At 36.1% G+C, this 16106-nt stretch overlaps 1 protein-coding gene across 1 annotated transcript in view; it reads right to left on the bottom strand.

Annotated features, from left to right (window-relative positions):
* The window catches only part of DMD (dystrophin), a 2022175-nt gene that overhangs the window by 658587 nt on the left and 1347482 nt on the right, over window positions 1-16106 (bottom strand). The window lies entirely within an intron of this gene.

Below are 16106 nucleotides of genomic sequence, written 5' to 3'. Positions count from 1 at the left end.
GGGTGAGGATGAAAAGAGAGCTAAATTCCAAGAATGCCTGGCTAAGTAGAAAATATGACCAAATTATTCTTAAAAAGATACACAATAGATAACCAAAGCAACATATGGCCATTTGGGAGGATTTCAAAGTTCTGAGAAGTGTTGGAAAATGTTGTTTTTTTAAAAAACTTTGCTTGTTGAAAATTTGACCGTCAAAAGACAGCAGGAGTGAGATTTTTTTTTTTCTCCACACTTACTTCTGACCAAAAAAAGAAGCATTTAATGAAGTGGAAATGATTGTGTCATCTCAAATTTCAGTACAGTGAAGGATAAGAATGCAGAGAATTATCAGACTTCAACTGTGTTCTGGAAAGCACATTAAAAAAAAAAAAAAGAAGAAGAAGTCTATTGAAAAGAAAGGCTAGGGCCAGAGACTGAAAAACAGAGAATGAGTCAAGATGACTAAAAAGCATAAACAAATGACATTGGGGTGAGATCACAAAATTCTGCAGTGAGAAAAAAGGAAGAAGTATCACCAAGTACAAAGTCAATTGAAAGATATTGAGAGGAGGGTTGAGAGGTCGAGCCATGCAGCTACATGTGCAGTCGTGGGCAGATGATCTCACTTATGGACTGGTCAGGCCATTCATTGCTGGTCTTTTCTCCTCTAGCACGCAAGATCTGAAAACATCTCAATGCTGGTGGGAAAGGGAGGGGAAACTGTGTCCCTCTTGCTCACTGCTCTATCCCCTGCAAATCACACAGGTCTTGCAAATACAGTAGGTGCTCAACTGATGACCCCCTAGATAAATGAATGCAACTAAATGAAAAGTTTATGCACAGTAAGCTTTTTCAATAAACCTAAAGACCTGTTACCCAGGGTGAGTGCTAAAAGATAACAGCCTCAAAGGATTGTTTCTTAAAGATAAGAACACAGAACATGCTTAGGTTCTTGCTGTTTAGGTCATTTTAGCTATTTTTAGAACAACAACAGAAGATAATTGAGGAAGAGCCACTGCTTTGGGCAGACAATGGAAGGTCAAATATTAAAGAGAGAAAATAGAACCAATGAATTCTTTTGCTCCCCACTTTTCTATCAAGGGGGGCGGGGAAGGATGTTAGATCAAAAAGGAAAATGTAAAACAGACTATCTAGGACTAGACTGTGGAATTTAAATTCTTGCTCTGCCATTTCTTAGCTGTGTAACCCTGGACAGGTTACTCAACCTCTCTGAATCTCCATGTACTCCTCTGGAAAACGTCAATTATAATACTCCTTCCCTCACAGATAGTTGGCCTTACCATTTCCTAGACATACAACCTTGGACAAGATTACAGACATCTTGAGATAAGATATTATAACATGCTTGTCAACTGAACTTTTCTGAGCCTCAAAGTGTTCACCTGCACAATGAAGAAAACAGTACCATCTCATGGAATTGAGTATTTTATGAATTGATATATGTAAGTTACACCCTAGCATTGTTCTGACAGCTTGTAGGTATGCTGGGTATTTTTTTTTCCTTCTTATTTTCTTTTTGCTGCTCACTGTTTACTGGTTACCCATTTTCTAAATTAGCATGGCGCCTCACTGCCTTCCATTCTTCCCATGCTTCGCTCAGCTCAGTCTGTATTCAGCAGTCTCTAATTAGCACGGGCCATTTCACACCTTTGTGCCCTTCCATATGCTCTATACTTCTCTCCTTTCGCAAAACAAAAATCTCATTTCTCTTTAAATCTCAACTCTAGCTTTCTGTGTTTTTTGAAGGTCCAGGAAAATTTGTAATTAAAAAGTCTCCATAAGGCATAGAATTACACCATTCTTTTGGGTCCTAAACACTTTGAAGTTTTTAACATTTTATTACTGAAATCTAATAATCACTAGGAAGAACAAAATATTGCACCATCATTAGATCTTTTCTTCTTTCTGTATGTGGCTAAAAGGTATCTGAAAGTAACGGAGAGCTGGATTCTAAACTCAGAAACTTTGGGTCTCCAAGAGTAGAAAAAAGTGCTGTAACATAAAGTGGAAAGAGACTAATCTCCATCTACTTCACACATTTTATTAGGGCCAATTTCATCTTGAACACTATTATTTCATTTTTCCTAAAAAGACTTACTGTTAGGTCCATGCATGTATATATTTTTTCTTACATATATTTTTTTAATAAGCAAGGTGTTTCAAAGGAGAAATTTTGAGGTCCTGAGAGCATTTATCTTATTTTATTATGTATATCATATTGATTCATACTGCATTTTCAGGTGCCTGTACTTTTATTTAAAAATAAAAAAATGGGGTCCTTTCTTTCCACTGTGTCATGTTACCAGAAACATAAGCAAAACACCTCATTAGGTAAAGTGCGGACTGGTCAGACCTGTAAGGGGACAGTTTCAGTAGTTTTGCTCAGACTGCAGAACAGAATCTTTACTCTAATGGTCGGGGGAGATATTTGTTTCAGGGGAGTTTTCTGTTAATCATAATTTAGAAGACGGAAAAGGGGATTTGCTCAGAGGTCTTTCAACCCATAATCCTATCAGGTAAGGAGTTATAGGATACATAAACTTCGTATTACACAGAATCTTAGACATGGTGTTCTGGGATAGGTCTCCTGGTTCTTCTCCCTGAAGAGCATGGGAAATGGCTTCCCCTCCAGCCAGCAGGGGTCCTTTTCTCCATGTCCCATTTAATGCCCTCACAGTCTAGTCTATTATACTTGCCTACACACCCACCCCTTGCCTTGAGCCACTCGGATAATAAGAAGTTGTCCCTAGAAATGCTTCTTCAGATCTCAGCCTCTCTAACCACCATGGAGACCAAGATTATTTGTCTCAAGTCTGTTGACGTTATCTCTTCCTTCATGGGGTCATGATGGAAAATAGTCCTTATGGTGTTACACTATTAAATGTCCCTCCAGCAGTAGACACTGGCATCTTTCCTGCTTAATTAGTTCATGCCAGAACCACATGTATTACAACATATACAATTAAGCCAAATAGATACGTACATACATCATATATATGTGTTTGTTTATATATATATATATATATATAATATCCCCTCCTCATCCTGTAGAGTCTGACTACTGGTGGTTATAACATAATATCTTTCTCATGCATTCATTAGAAAATTAAAATAACTCTACTAAAAACTGTATTTTTCCTTTCATAGTTAAGCAGAGAGAAAGTCAAGCTCAAAATAGCTGAAATGAATTGAGTTTGGCACACCAGAATAGTAGCATGAATAACAGTAGGTATAATATACTATTACAAACCACATCTTTGCTCTGAGTATTTTGTTAATTAAAAGGTGTTGGCTTTAGGAGGGAAATCTCTTTTTTTTTTTCCAAAAGTGTTTAAAGAACATTTCTCTAGTCTGAAAATTTAATTGGTTTCAGGGGTACATGATTAGTCAGACTAAGAGCTTTACTTAGAGCTTTAAAGGAGCTACTAAATCTTTTAAAAACACATACACACAATGTGTTTGGATTACTTCCTTTGAAGTATTCACATGTGGTTTTCTGTAATTCACAAGTCTCCTTTGGTTGATAAGAAAGCAAGAAGCACATATTATATTTCTATCTTGCATGAATGTAGGTAACATTTTCTTTACTTTTATACTTAAAAAATCAGGCAAGATGATACATTATTGTACTCACACTAACAAAAATATCTAAAAGGTACCATTCTGTATGTATGGTCAAACTGCATTATTACTTAATACTATTAGTTACAGGAAAGATTGTTTAGCCCCTTCCATACAACCAATAGATAAAATAACTATTCTCTATGTAAGCAACTTTTGGGAATAATTTTCTTTTTGAATATTTGAAAGGATAGCATGTAGCTTAATGAAATATGTAAATATTAGAAAGTACTTGGTAACAAAAATAGAAATCATAATATAGGGACTCAGAAAGAAAAACCTATTGTATGTTGGCAAGGAAGAACCTCGCTTCTTCCCTCTAAATGTTTGTTATTTGTAGGTACAGGTGGAAAATTAGAAACAAATGTTATGAAAACATAAACATTGATTTTTGTCTATATTCTTTCTCATAATTCTAAAGACAAAACAAAATATGTGACTCAAATATCATCAATTATTCATATTTAAGCACAATAAGGGCTTGTGCTATACATAGGCAAGGCCTGGGGAATTGGACCTCAATGGTTCATGATAACTAACTGTATTTCTGGGTTTTAGAAACAAAAATTGTTAGGTATGGGAGCTGTAGACTTTTAAAGCTCAGTGACACTACTTTGTTACTTTTTAATTGACTATTTCCTGCTATTAAGAATATAATCCAAGGGCGGCTTGTTGGCTCCATGGTTAGAGCACAGTGTTCATTCATAACACCAACGTCACTGGTTCGATCCCCACATGGGCCAGTGAGTTGCGCCCTCCACAACTAGAGTGAAAACAATGACTTGACTTTGAGCTGATGGGTCCTGGAAAAACACACTGTTCCCCAATATTCTCCAATACACATTTAAAAAGAAATAATCCAAAAAAGAAATATTTGTTGCTACTTGGAAGGAAGAGAGATTACCACAAACACTACCATCACCACCATCATTTACTCAGGGTTTTCCATGTGCTAGGCAAAGATATGTATAAGCCCTTGTTCCTTAATTTTTACCAAACAATTTTCAGGATAGGGATTATTTACATTTTACCAAAAAGTAAAACAATTTGCTCAGAATCTCACATTAACAAGTGAAAATGCCCAGAGTATGTGCTTAACCTCTACACATATTTCTAAGAATGATCTGATCATTAGATACTTTGCCTACACGTCCTACTCAATATGCATGAATTATTAATCACTCAAATACTTTTGACTCCAAGAGCTATAGTTTACAACATATGGTACCCACAAAATACATATAATACCTAATCTAATTTGGCAGAGAAAATCACCTTGAACTAGCTGTAAAAAGATGGATTATAATAATCAAGTGCATCCTACTTCTTTCCTCAAGTAAATATTATTCTTGAGTAGTATCTGCAATATGACTTCACCCAAACATGCATCCTTCCTTCACTAATTTGGAGATAGAAATCATCATTGTCTTTTCCTTTCTTAGTTTGCACCTTCAAAGTGCCCTTCTATAACTCACATTATATGAATTCATCCCACATGAACTCAATAAAAAGCAGGGTTTCTCAACCTCAGCACTACTGACATTTTGGCATGGATAATTCTTTGGTGTAAGTGGCTGTCCTGTGCATTATAGGATGTTTATCAGTATCCTTGGCCATAGCACCTTCCCAATTATGACAATCAAATATGTTTCCAGACATTATCAAATGTCCTTCCAGGGGGTAAAATTGCCTCTGGTTGAGAATCACTGTTCTCTCTCTATCTCTCTCTCTCTCTTCTCCCTCCTCCACCCCGTGTGTGTGTGTGTGTGTGGTTTATATTATACTTGTTTAGCATTTGTACTGGACATCCTTTATGCCTATCCAAGCTTGTGAGCTCTTGTATTTCAGATGTATAGGTCAAGTGCAATTGTTAAATGCTTCTCTTATCCACATGATATTGGGCAGAAACAGTAAACACCAGAAGCCATAGCTGCCAGGGAATACTGAATAATATTACACAGGAAATGTCTTGGTGATAAAAATGAAAGCATCTCTGGTTAGAGAGTAAGTGTCCACAAATTCTTTCCCTTTCTGAATCTACACCCTTGTAATAGGACATTTCAGATCTTCCCATCAAGAACCATGGGGTATTTATTTCTCCACTCCTTGAATATGGATTGGCCAAGTGACTTGTTTTGGCCAATGGAATATTAGTGAACATGACATAAGCAAAGGCTTGAGAAATGCTTGAGCACTGAGCTATACTTGGAACACTTTCACTACTATGTGAACTATACTAGCCTATGAAAGGATAGGAAAGAGGTCTTTGTCAGACCCATTGCCTCATCCAGTAACCAACACGTGCCAGACATATGAGTGAGGCCAACTACCAACTGACCAGGCATGCATGAATGAAACCGGCTGAGACCAGCAAAAGAACGTCCTAGATAAGCCCAAAGCCGACTCTCCAAATTATGAGCTAAGTAAAATATTCATATTTTAAGCCAGTATATTCGGGAGTAGCTTGTTACACAGTAATGGATAACTGATATAACAGTCATTTTTATGTATTAAAGACCTGTATCCAGAACAGGATTTAAAATGCCCCTGCCATTGCTCCAGAAATAACAAAAACGATGATCCCGCAAAGGGAATACAGGTAGGAGAGAAACGGTCTTCAAGTTCAACTGTGAAAGACAGAGAATTGAAGATGCCTGTAGTCATTCTATCATGCCTGTAAATCAGAGAACCAGCATTTTACAGGATATTTGAAAAGCAATGTCTTTAGTAGAAATTCATTGTCAGTGCACTTACAACTTTGCAAATGAACAAAGTAGAGAATGTAATAATGAGAGCCGTGAAGCAAGTAGCCCAGTGCAGCAGAGAAGTGAAGAAAAGCTACACTAGCCCCTAACAAACACCATATTATTGATGAAGGATAATCACCAATTCCCAAATTCGTATGAGAATAAAATCTATGTATCCACTTGGGTATAACCTGCTAGAGAACATCATACTTTTCTAATTACAGAAAATGCACCGCTATTCTACCAAAATTTTTAGCACCTTAAAAGTTCCTGAATTAAATACTCCAATCTGTTTTTTGTTTGTTTGCTTTGAATAGAATTGCTCCTACCTGAATCTCAGAGATAAGATTCTGCAGTCAAGCATGAGCAAAACCAGATAAGCAGGGCTCTCTACAGAATTCAGTCTAAATGAATCTCATATTTGTTTGGGTAAGTTACATTTTTACTCTAAGTAGCAAAATAACTAGCAATGAGTTTTTAAAGTTGTCATATGTGCTCTAGGCCCTCACAAGCCTCACCCATGAGATGTGATAAGCTACTTGAGGTAAGTAATGATTCATGTTTTTCATCCTTACCAAACCCAGTGCAATGACTGACACATAGTAGGGCCTCAACCAACATTTGCTGCTGTTGTTATCAAGACCAGAATGAAGTACAGTATATTCAGCAGAGTTGTTGAGGCATACGAGGTGTGATCGAAAAATACGGTGAATGTTTAAATAAAATTTATTACAGTAAAAGACACACCACCATTAATCCCCCTCAAAATACTCCCCCAAGCTGTGAACACACTTATCCCATCATTCTTGCCACTTTCTGAAGCAGTTCTGGAAGTCCTCTTTCGTGAGTGTCTTTACTTCATCCTCCATCATGACAATGCTCCGTGTCATATATCACTTCTGGTATACGGCAGTTTCTGTCAAATAAAAGCATGTGTGCCCTCATCCACCTTATTCACCGGATCTGGCATCATGTGACTTCTGGCTCTTCCCCAAAGTCAAAATGGCCATGAAAGGAAAAACCTTTTGAATCGATTCAGGACACTGAGGCAGGCATGACAGCGCAACTAAAGACACTCACGAAAGACGACTTCCAGAACTGCTTCAGAAAGTGGCAAGAACGATGGGATAAGTGTGTTCGAAGTGAGAGGGAGTATTTTGAGGAGGATTAATGGCAATGTGCTTTTTACTGTAATAAATATTTTCATTTAAACATTTACCATGTTTTTTGATCACAACTTGTATGTGCAGAGGGAGAGGGACTGATTCATCAGAGATCAATCTAGAGTTTCATCAGGCAGAACAAAGACTGAGGAATCATTAGCTCCAACATAAATGAAGCAATATTAAATCTTAAAGTGTAGATTATTTTGCTCTGAATTTATAATAAAACCTTATACTCGCAAAGAACTTTGAATAGTGAAAAAGTGTCTTTTTAGTATTTTTATGCATGGACTCCTCACTCTAACACTCCAGTATGGGCAGGGAAAGCATCATTACTACCAATTTGTAGGAGAGGAAACTAAGCTTTGGATACATTAAGATGCTTTTCCAAGATCACAATCTAGTAAATTAGATGGAAATTTCCAATGGAAAACATCATCGATTTTGCAAGATGAAAAGTTTCTAGATATATGTTACACAATAATATCCATATAGTTAATGCTACTGTACTGTACATTTTAAAATGGTTAAGATAGTAAATTTCATGTTATGTGATTTGTAATTTTTTACACAACTGAAAAAAAAAAGTAGGAGGGAAGACTGCATGGACCAGGAAAAATGTGGACTTTTCCCATCCGGGTTAAGGAGATTTAAAAGAGATCTTTGAATACCAGAATAAAGATTATTCTATAAATAACAGTGGTTCTGATATAGGAAGGCCCAGAGAAAAACAACCAATTGATTTTCCGTTATTAATCTTCCTTCTCTTTATAACCTTTGTGTGGCAAGTAGACTACGCCAGTACCTATCTGCAGTACATGCTGTGGCCCTCCATTGAGGTTCTCTCCTGGAGTTGATGGACCCACACCCCAGAGACTATTAATAATGACTGCAAATGGATTACAGCTGCATCTCTGCCAGGTCTTGCTCTCAGTCAGAGCAAGGATATCAAGTCCCAGTTCACCTGCCTCAATTGAAGACAACTCTGAAAGAGGAACCCAGCTCCAATGCTCACTGTAAGATTGGCTGAGGATACAGTAGCAACTGCATCGTGGGTCAGCCTCTTCCTCTGCTCAATAAAAGCATACTGTGGGGACAAAGCCCCAAAAAGCAGTTTCCAGGCTCTCGGCCTCACATAGAAAGGCTCTGGCTCGGGGAGTAAATGGCCATCAGTTGTAATCAGATGGCCATCAGCTGTGGCTAGTTGGCCGCCAGCTGTAACCCATAAGCCATTGGCCACTAATATAACTGCTGTGGCTGCGCTAGCAGAAAGAATGGGGGCTAGCAAGAAGATGGTGGCTGGGCTGGCAAGCACGGATTGCAGTTAGCACAGAGGAGTGCGGGTTGCAGATTGCAGAGAAGTGGACAGCAGGTTGCGGACAGTGTGGCTCCTGCTTCCTGTTCCTCCAGCCCAGCCGCCAGCGACAATACATTGGTATGACTCCCCTACCTATGGCTCTGTGGGTGTTCCTTTCTGGCCTCACCATATCCTCCGTTCTTATGTGGGGAGCGGGAGCTGAGACCCCGCCTGCCGCCCCACACGACACGTGGTGCAGCGAGCAGGGTCTCCTGCACGACACATACCTTGTTTTATTGTGCTTTGCTTCCTTGTACTTCACAGATGTTGTGTTTTTTACAAATTGAAAGCAAGACCCTTCGTCTGCATAAAGATTATGACTCGCTTTATTGTTGTGGTCTGGAACCAACCCCGTAATTTCTCCGAGGTATGCCTGTACTGCCTCCTTCACTTCCTTGCAGGTGGATCTACCAAGAATACTTCCCAATAAACCTGTATGCAGCTTTTTGCCTCAAGAGAATGCTTCCAAGGAATCCAATCTAAGACGCCATCCCATTGGTCTATGTACAAAATTGTTTTGTTTGTAATATATAAAAGTAACATAATGCTTCCAGCCATTCCGTCCTGGAATAATATTATTTAAAATTATTTATTTATTGGTATTGCATGCTGTATAATTCAATCTTCAATTGAATGCTCTGGAAAATGACAAAAAAACATGCAGAGAAATGGTAGCATGTGTATTGCTTAAGGGCTTATAAAACATTTTATACTCTTTGGTTATACTTGAGTTTAAATTTATCATCTGAGTGGCTGTTTCTTAAGTGAAATGTGAACACATCGTATAGCTAAAATGCCAAAGAACTTGACAAATTCAAACACTGAAGTCTTGAACTCTGTCTTCATAATGACATTGGAAATGTAACCACTATCTTGTGTTCGTTTTAAGTGATTGTGCTGGGCTAAACTTAGCTTTTGAAATTCTGGATCAGTAAACACATTTTGAACTGCAAGTATGGCAAACACTAACTGAAGTAGTGAAAGCAGCTACATCAAAATCAATTCATGTTTTCATTTAACTTGTAAGAAAGCACACCAGGCCCACAAGTGCAGTAACTACCAACTATACAATAGGAACCCCAAATCAAAGGTAGAAAACAAGTAACAATTACATAGGGAAAATTGCTTGTTACAAAGCATAAAAATAAAATTATGGTATTTGTTTCTTTAAACCATGTCCACCAAACCATCTTCAAGTCCTTTTGAAAGTAGAAGAGGTAATCACAAATAAGAACATACTGTTCAATGGTGATAAATCATGCTACTGAAATGGCAACACTCCCAGGAGCGATAGCGTGACAGTTTTCACGCACATACTTGCTATTGCTTGGGACGTGAATCTCATTGTCTTAATCTTTTTGATGAATGTGTCTCAGATTAAGAGTGTAAAGATAGCTTGGGAAAGCTGTGAGTCTACAGTTTATGGTTTCTGAAATAGGAACAGAGCTTACTTTGCTTATTTAAAAAGATCTGTGAAGCTGTCCTGTTGTGGAGTTGGTTCCTTTTGAACCTTTTATTTATACTGCTTAAGAACAGGAAATTTCATCAGATGAGGGTTAATGCTAATTTTTAAATCAGTAAATCATATTTAAACCATAGTAATATTGGTGTTTTTTCCATGATGGCAATATTTTACATAAAAGATATGGAATGACATCAAATCTTGTATTTTAAAACATTTCTTGAATATAAACTTTTCAATGAAATAAAGCTATATTTAAGATTCAAATATTCTAAGGTAAAGTGAATTACACAGTCCACAATAGAAAACCACATTGTTTTCTTTTTAATTAGGAGAAAGATACTAATCCTTAAAATTGACATTTCCTTTATCCCAAAATATTTTGGTAAGAACTAGAAGTAAAATATATTTACTTACTGTTAAAATTACACTCTACACTATTTATTTATTTATGTATTTATTTATTCATTCATTCATTCATTTATTCATTCATTTATTTATGTTTACAGTCCCTGCTTTATTTTCATTTGGTCACACATGTTCTAAAAAACATGCACATACTTGCAAAATATCCAAACATCAGGAATTAGAAGGGCATAACAGCAGGGGCTTACAGGCTTAAAAGAATATCCTAAGCTACAGAACAAAACAAAGCCAATCAAATATTGAAAAATAATTTTACTTCATTGTTTTAGGACAAAAAGGCATGGAAGGGGCATATTTTTATATATTAAGTTATATGTTACAGAATCTCTAGCTTGTTACGTCAAAGTAAATCACATGAAAGAAATAAAGTAAACCTAACTGAGACAACATTAACTCCTATCGAGGGTTTATCAAACTAGAGAAAACAGAAAGAAAAGAATTATGCATTTTTTGAGGAAATACATTTTCAAATTGGTAAAATTCTTCATTTTTGCCCTGTCATATGGTAGAAAGAATAAAAAAAAAGTCACCAAAGTTGTTTTTCCAACTTTTGTCCTACTTCAAAGGCATGACTATCTTATATTTCAATAGCTATTCTTATTAACAAAATGTTAATTTCTATGAATTTAATACACAAAGAATACTTTTTGTGGTGTATAAGAACATGAACAGAAGCAAACGGCTAGGCAGAATGGTCAATTCCCAAAGAAAAACTAGGGACAATTTACTGTTTGAAGACTGATGTTCCCAATTTGATGTAAAAATGGAATGAAAGTATTCCATTGTGTATAAATAGCACATCTTCTTTATCCAATCATCTATCGAAGGACACTTTGGTTATATATATACATATGGAATACTATTGTGGCATAAGAAAATATGAAATAGTACCATTTGTGACAACATGGATGGATCTTGAGATTATAATGCTAAGCGAAATAAGTCAGACAGAAACAGCCAAGAACCATAGATTTCACTGATATGTGGTATATAAAACTGAAAACAACAAAAGAACAAGACAAACAAATGAAGAAACAAAAACTCATAGACACAGACAATAGTTTAGTGGTTACCAGAGGGTAATGGGGGAGGAGGTGGTAGATGAGGGTAAGGGGGATCAAATATATGTTGACGGAAGGAGAACTGACTCTGGGTGGTGAACACACAATGTGATATATAGATGATATAATACAGAATTGTACACCTGAAATCTATATAACTTTACTAACAATTGTCACCCCAATAAACTAATTTAAAAAATGGAATGAAAGGACGTATGGACTGATGCATTCAGAGACAGTATTGCTGAAATAGATAATAATCTTCATTATTGACAATGGGGGCCTGAGGTTATCACGATTGGGTAACTTTAACAGGTAAAACAATAACAAGTCAGGGCTGTTTCATTCATCTATTTTCAGGGATAATCTTTTGGGGCTTATTTAATCAGATTCAACTATAACCCAATCATATGAATGAGCAAGTAAATTATTCTATAAAAATAAGTTATCAGTAACTTAATTTTCAATGTCATGTAAATACATGTTATAAAAATTTGAAAAGATTTCCAGAAAAGCTTACTTATTGTAAATACCTCAAATGATAGATGCTATTCCTGGTAGTATTCTCAAAATCTGCCTTATTTGGGAGAACCCCATCATTTAACAATTAAGGAAACCAAGCCCAAAGTGTTGAACGATCTGTTCATGACTCCCAGCCTCTAGTTGGCAAGAGACCAAATGAGAACCCGATCCCAGGCCTCTGAATTCCCAATTCAGTAATCTTTTTACTCTGCCGGCAGTTTACAATATTATGAGCATGCCTTCGAAATCTCAAACATGTTATAATCCGCTGCATAATGATCATATATCTAGTATGCATAGATTGAGAAAAATATTGACAAAAATCAACTTAAGCTGAACTCAGTAATATTTTAATGATTTTGCATTCATTGCAGTAGCATTCATATCACTCTGAAAATATTTACTATACATATGGGAGCCACATCACTTATTTGATTCACAGGCAACACTTGGTGTGCTCAGACAGTTGAGAAACCTTTCAATTTCCCAGGGACTGGGAAATCTGTTATCTCCAGTCCCTATGTTGAGAAACTCTAAAATGTTGATCATTGTCTCATTACTCTGATCAAATATCTTCAAACCTCCCATTCCTGTACCTTAGAGCTGATTTCTACTTTCCGTGTTGCCAAACAATGGTATCATCATTATTTAAAAATGGGTTGTGTCACAGACAAAAAATAAAAAAAAAACCTGAATTTTTGAAATGGTTTATTCGTTTTCAGAGCAGATAAAAGTTGCCAATGTAACAGTACTTACATTCTGATATGCTTTTCTGAGAGAGAAAGGACGCACTCAGAACTAGTACGCTGGAATTTGGCAATCTTGCAACCTAGTTCACTCATTTTTACGTATGTCATAGCCTGTAACGTGCATACCCCCAAGCGGATATGTGAGTATCACTACTGTTATGTGTAATGAGATAGGTGTGGTTGGGATGAGGAGAAGAGAAAGGTTGAGAAACATCATAGGACTGTTTCTAAATACCTGAATTTGTATCTACTCTACTTAGAAAAATATTATTTTCCACTACTTACCCCAAATGTGCATGTTATCTCAGACTAGCCAGTCTCTTCATACAATACTCAATATGCCTTCATTCTCTACAAAGTGAATTTGTCCAAGCTGTTCCTCAGACTTAAGTATCGTCACCTATTCTAATCCTTTTTATTTTTTATGATCAGAATCTCACATTACGAAGTCTTTGTTGACAACTCCAGCTAACCCTCATGTTCTCCTCTGAACTTGTATGTTGATTGTAGTCTTATGTAAAAAGTCTCTGTTTGTTTGATGACATAGTTCCTTATATTATTGTGATCCAATAAGACAATTCTAGAACTGGAAGGAATTTGTGGAAATTCCAATGCTGAACTTTAAAATTCTGTCACCTCTGAGCATTCTAAATCTTAGACTACTTTTTCATATAATCCAGTATATCCTTGATAGTCTCAAGAGGTGTGTCCACGAATCCTTGCAAATCAAATAGCAGATGTGTGTGATCAGCAAGTCTTACATAGTAGTTAAGGGATATACCTCTGCTCAATAGTTTCTCAGAATACAAGATTAATACTAGAAGCTTTACATATTTGAACCATCCAACCATCCAATGAGGTAGATGTTATCAAGCCCATTGGAAATCACGACATATCATGGACCTTCAGAAAGCAATTTTCTGTCACTTCGTATGAATTTTTTTAGCTTAGGACAATATTTTAACATTTCCTGCTTAGATTATTGAAAACAAATTGCATCTCTTATTTTCAAGACTATGTCTCAGTCTATTAAATCATCCTCATTATCTGCACTAAAGCAAAATTTTCAAAACATAAGAGTTTTCAAATTATTTTCTGTCATTAGCAATCAACGCAGATATTTCATTTTCATTTAATATATTTTCTAAAAAGAAATAATGGGTTCATTAATGAGAATGCTTTTCTAATGTGACTTTGATAGTCTGAATTTAATCTAACAGAATGGCTTTCATTCAAACATTATTGAACAATTATAAACTTGATGAAGGGTCTGTGCCTACTTAGTAAGAGAGACAGGTAGATGGATACATTGATATACTTATTTCTAAGGTCTTTGTAAGAAAGATAATCAAGTTATTCTTATTTTTATTAAAGTATGAATGTATTTTGTAACAAAGGAAAATTGTATTCTAGATAAGCACAGCACTTGTCTTTGTATTACGTAGGAAGTATTACAAGGTTTACTCTTTAGGGTTAAATGCTAAGGAAATTATTACATACAAGTTTCCCTGGCAACTCTATTTGAAAGAAAAAAACTCTAACATTGCATTATCTGGGACTATAACACAGTTGGACTGGTTTAGAGCAAAACTAGAATATGGGAAGTGGCATTAAAATTGATTGAAGATTATAGTAAATGTCTAAAATCTTGGGCATCATTAATAAAGCTTACTCTACTTGGTCTTATTGCTCTATTCATATCCTTTCTGGAAGATAAACTACCTCAAAATTCAAGACTTAATAGTAATATACTATTATTTCAGAGTTGCTGTGAAACATTCCTGGGGCTGTGATTGGGATGATTGAGAGGACCACTAAATGCTGAAAAGTGGATGTGACCAGGGAACGGCTTGGCTGTTGGCCAGGATAAGAAATAACTTGATATTGACATTAAACAGCAGCTGAAGACTCTTTTAATAGTTTAGGTACTTATTCTAAATCCCCCAGTTATACTTCACTGATTAAATTATTAAGAATCTCTGATTTAGCTGTTTCATATTTTAGATGTGAGTAGAGATGTTTTGAAATTATTTCTATTATTTATGGTTTCTTGTTGTTCCAAATTAAACTGATAGGATGCTGAGATAATCCCTTTTTATTAGGTCTGCAGAAACAGAATATACTCAAAAGCAGAGTGGCTGCATAAAGTATCATTTTCCTTGATAATATCATATTATGATGGGCTAGATTTTTTTTTTTTGCTGAGCTATATAGTATATTCTAATTAATTTTGTTAAACCAATTGTTAAAAACTTAAAAAAAAACATGGTTCCTACTCACTTCCAGATTTAGGGAAAGATAAGATTCAGGAAGGTCAAGGAAAAGACAAGGCAATACGTTTAGGAAGAGCCTCCCAACGCGAATGATTAACTTGTGTATGATTAACTCTTCTAAAAACATTTCTCATTGTCACCTACTTTATACACAGTTTGGAGAGAAGATCATCTTTCATAGGCTCATTGAACAAATATTAACTAAATATCTTTGGGCCCAATGCCATGCCAATGGAGTGAATACTGGTGGTGACTTGAACAACATTCATTCCCAGATACCCCCACACCCACTCTGCATTTCTACTTCCTCAGAACATTTCAATTTTCTTCAGGCTTCCATGGACTCCATTCCCCCGTTCTAGAGGTGGATTTAGTTTCATCTAAACCTTAGATTCTAAGCCAATCAAGATAATCCCACCCTCTTTACTTTCATTTAGGAACCCAAAGTTCCTAAGTCAACCAGCCCATGGCATCACTGAAGACTATTATTGGTACAGGAGTAGATATGTAACATAATATTGGCTGCTCTGACTGATGGATCTTAACCTATCTCTGAGGTAAGACATTCTCTTTCTCATTGTAACAACAGCAACAACAAAAACCCATGTTACCATATTTGCTGTTGGCAGCTATCTTGAAACCCGGAAGGAAAGTAATGAGAAAGTCAGAGCTGACACACAGGGAAAATCAGAACAAAGAAAATCATAGATGAAGAAAGCCAGAAC

The sequence above is a fragment of the Rhinolophus hipposideros genome (genome assembly GCF_964194185.1).
Source record: "Rhinolophus hipposideros genome assembly, chromosome: X".
In the NCBI taxonomy this organism is placed as follows: Eukaryota; Metazoa; Chordata; class Mammalia; order Chiroptera; family Rhinolophidae; genus Rhinolophus; species Rhinolophus hipposideros.
The sequence above is the reverse complement of the archived record's forward strand: the minus strand, read 5'-3'. Positions and strand labels throughout refer to the sequence as shown.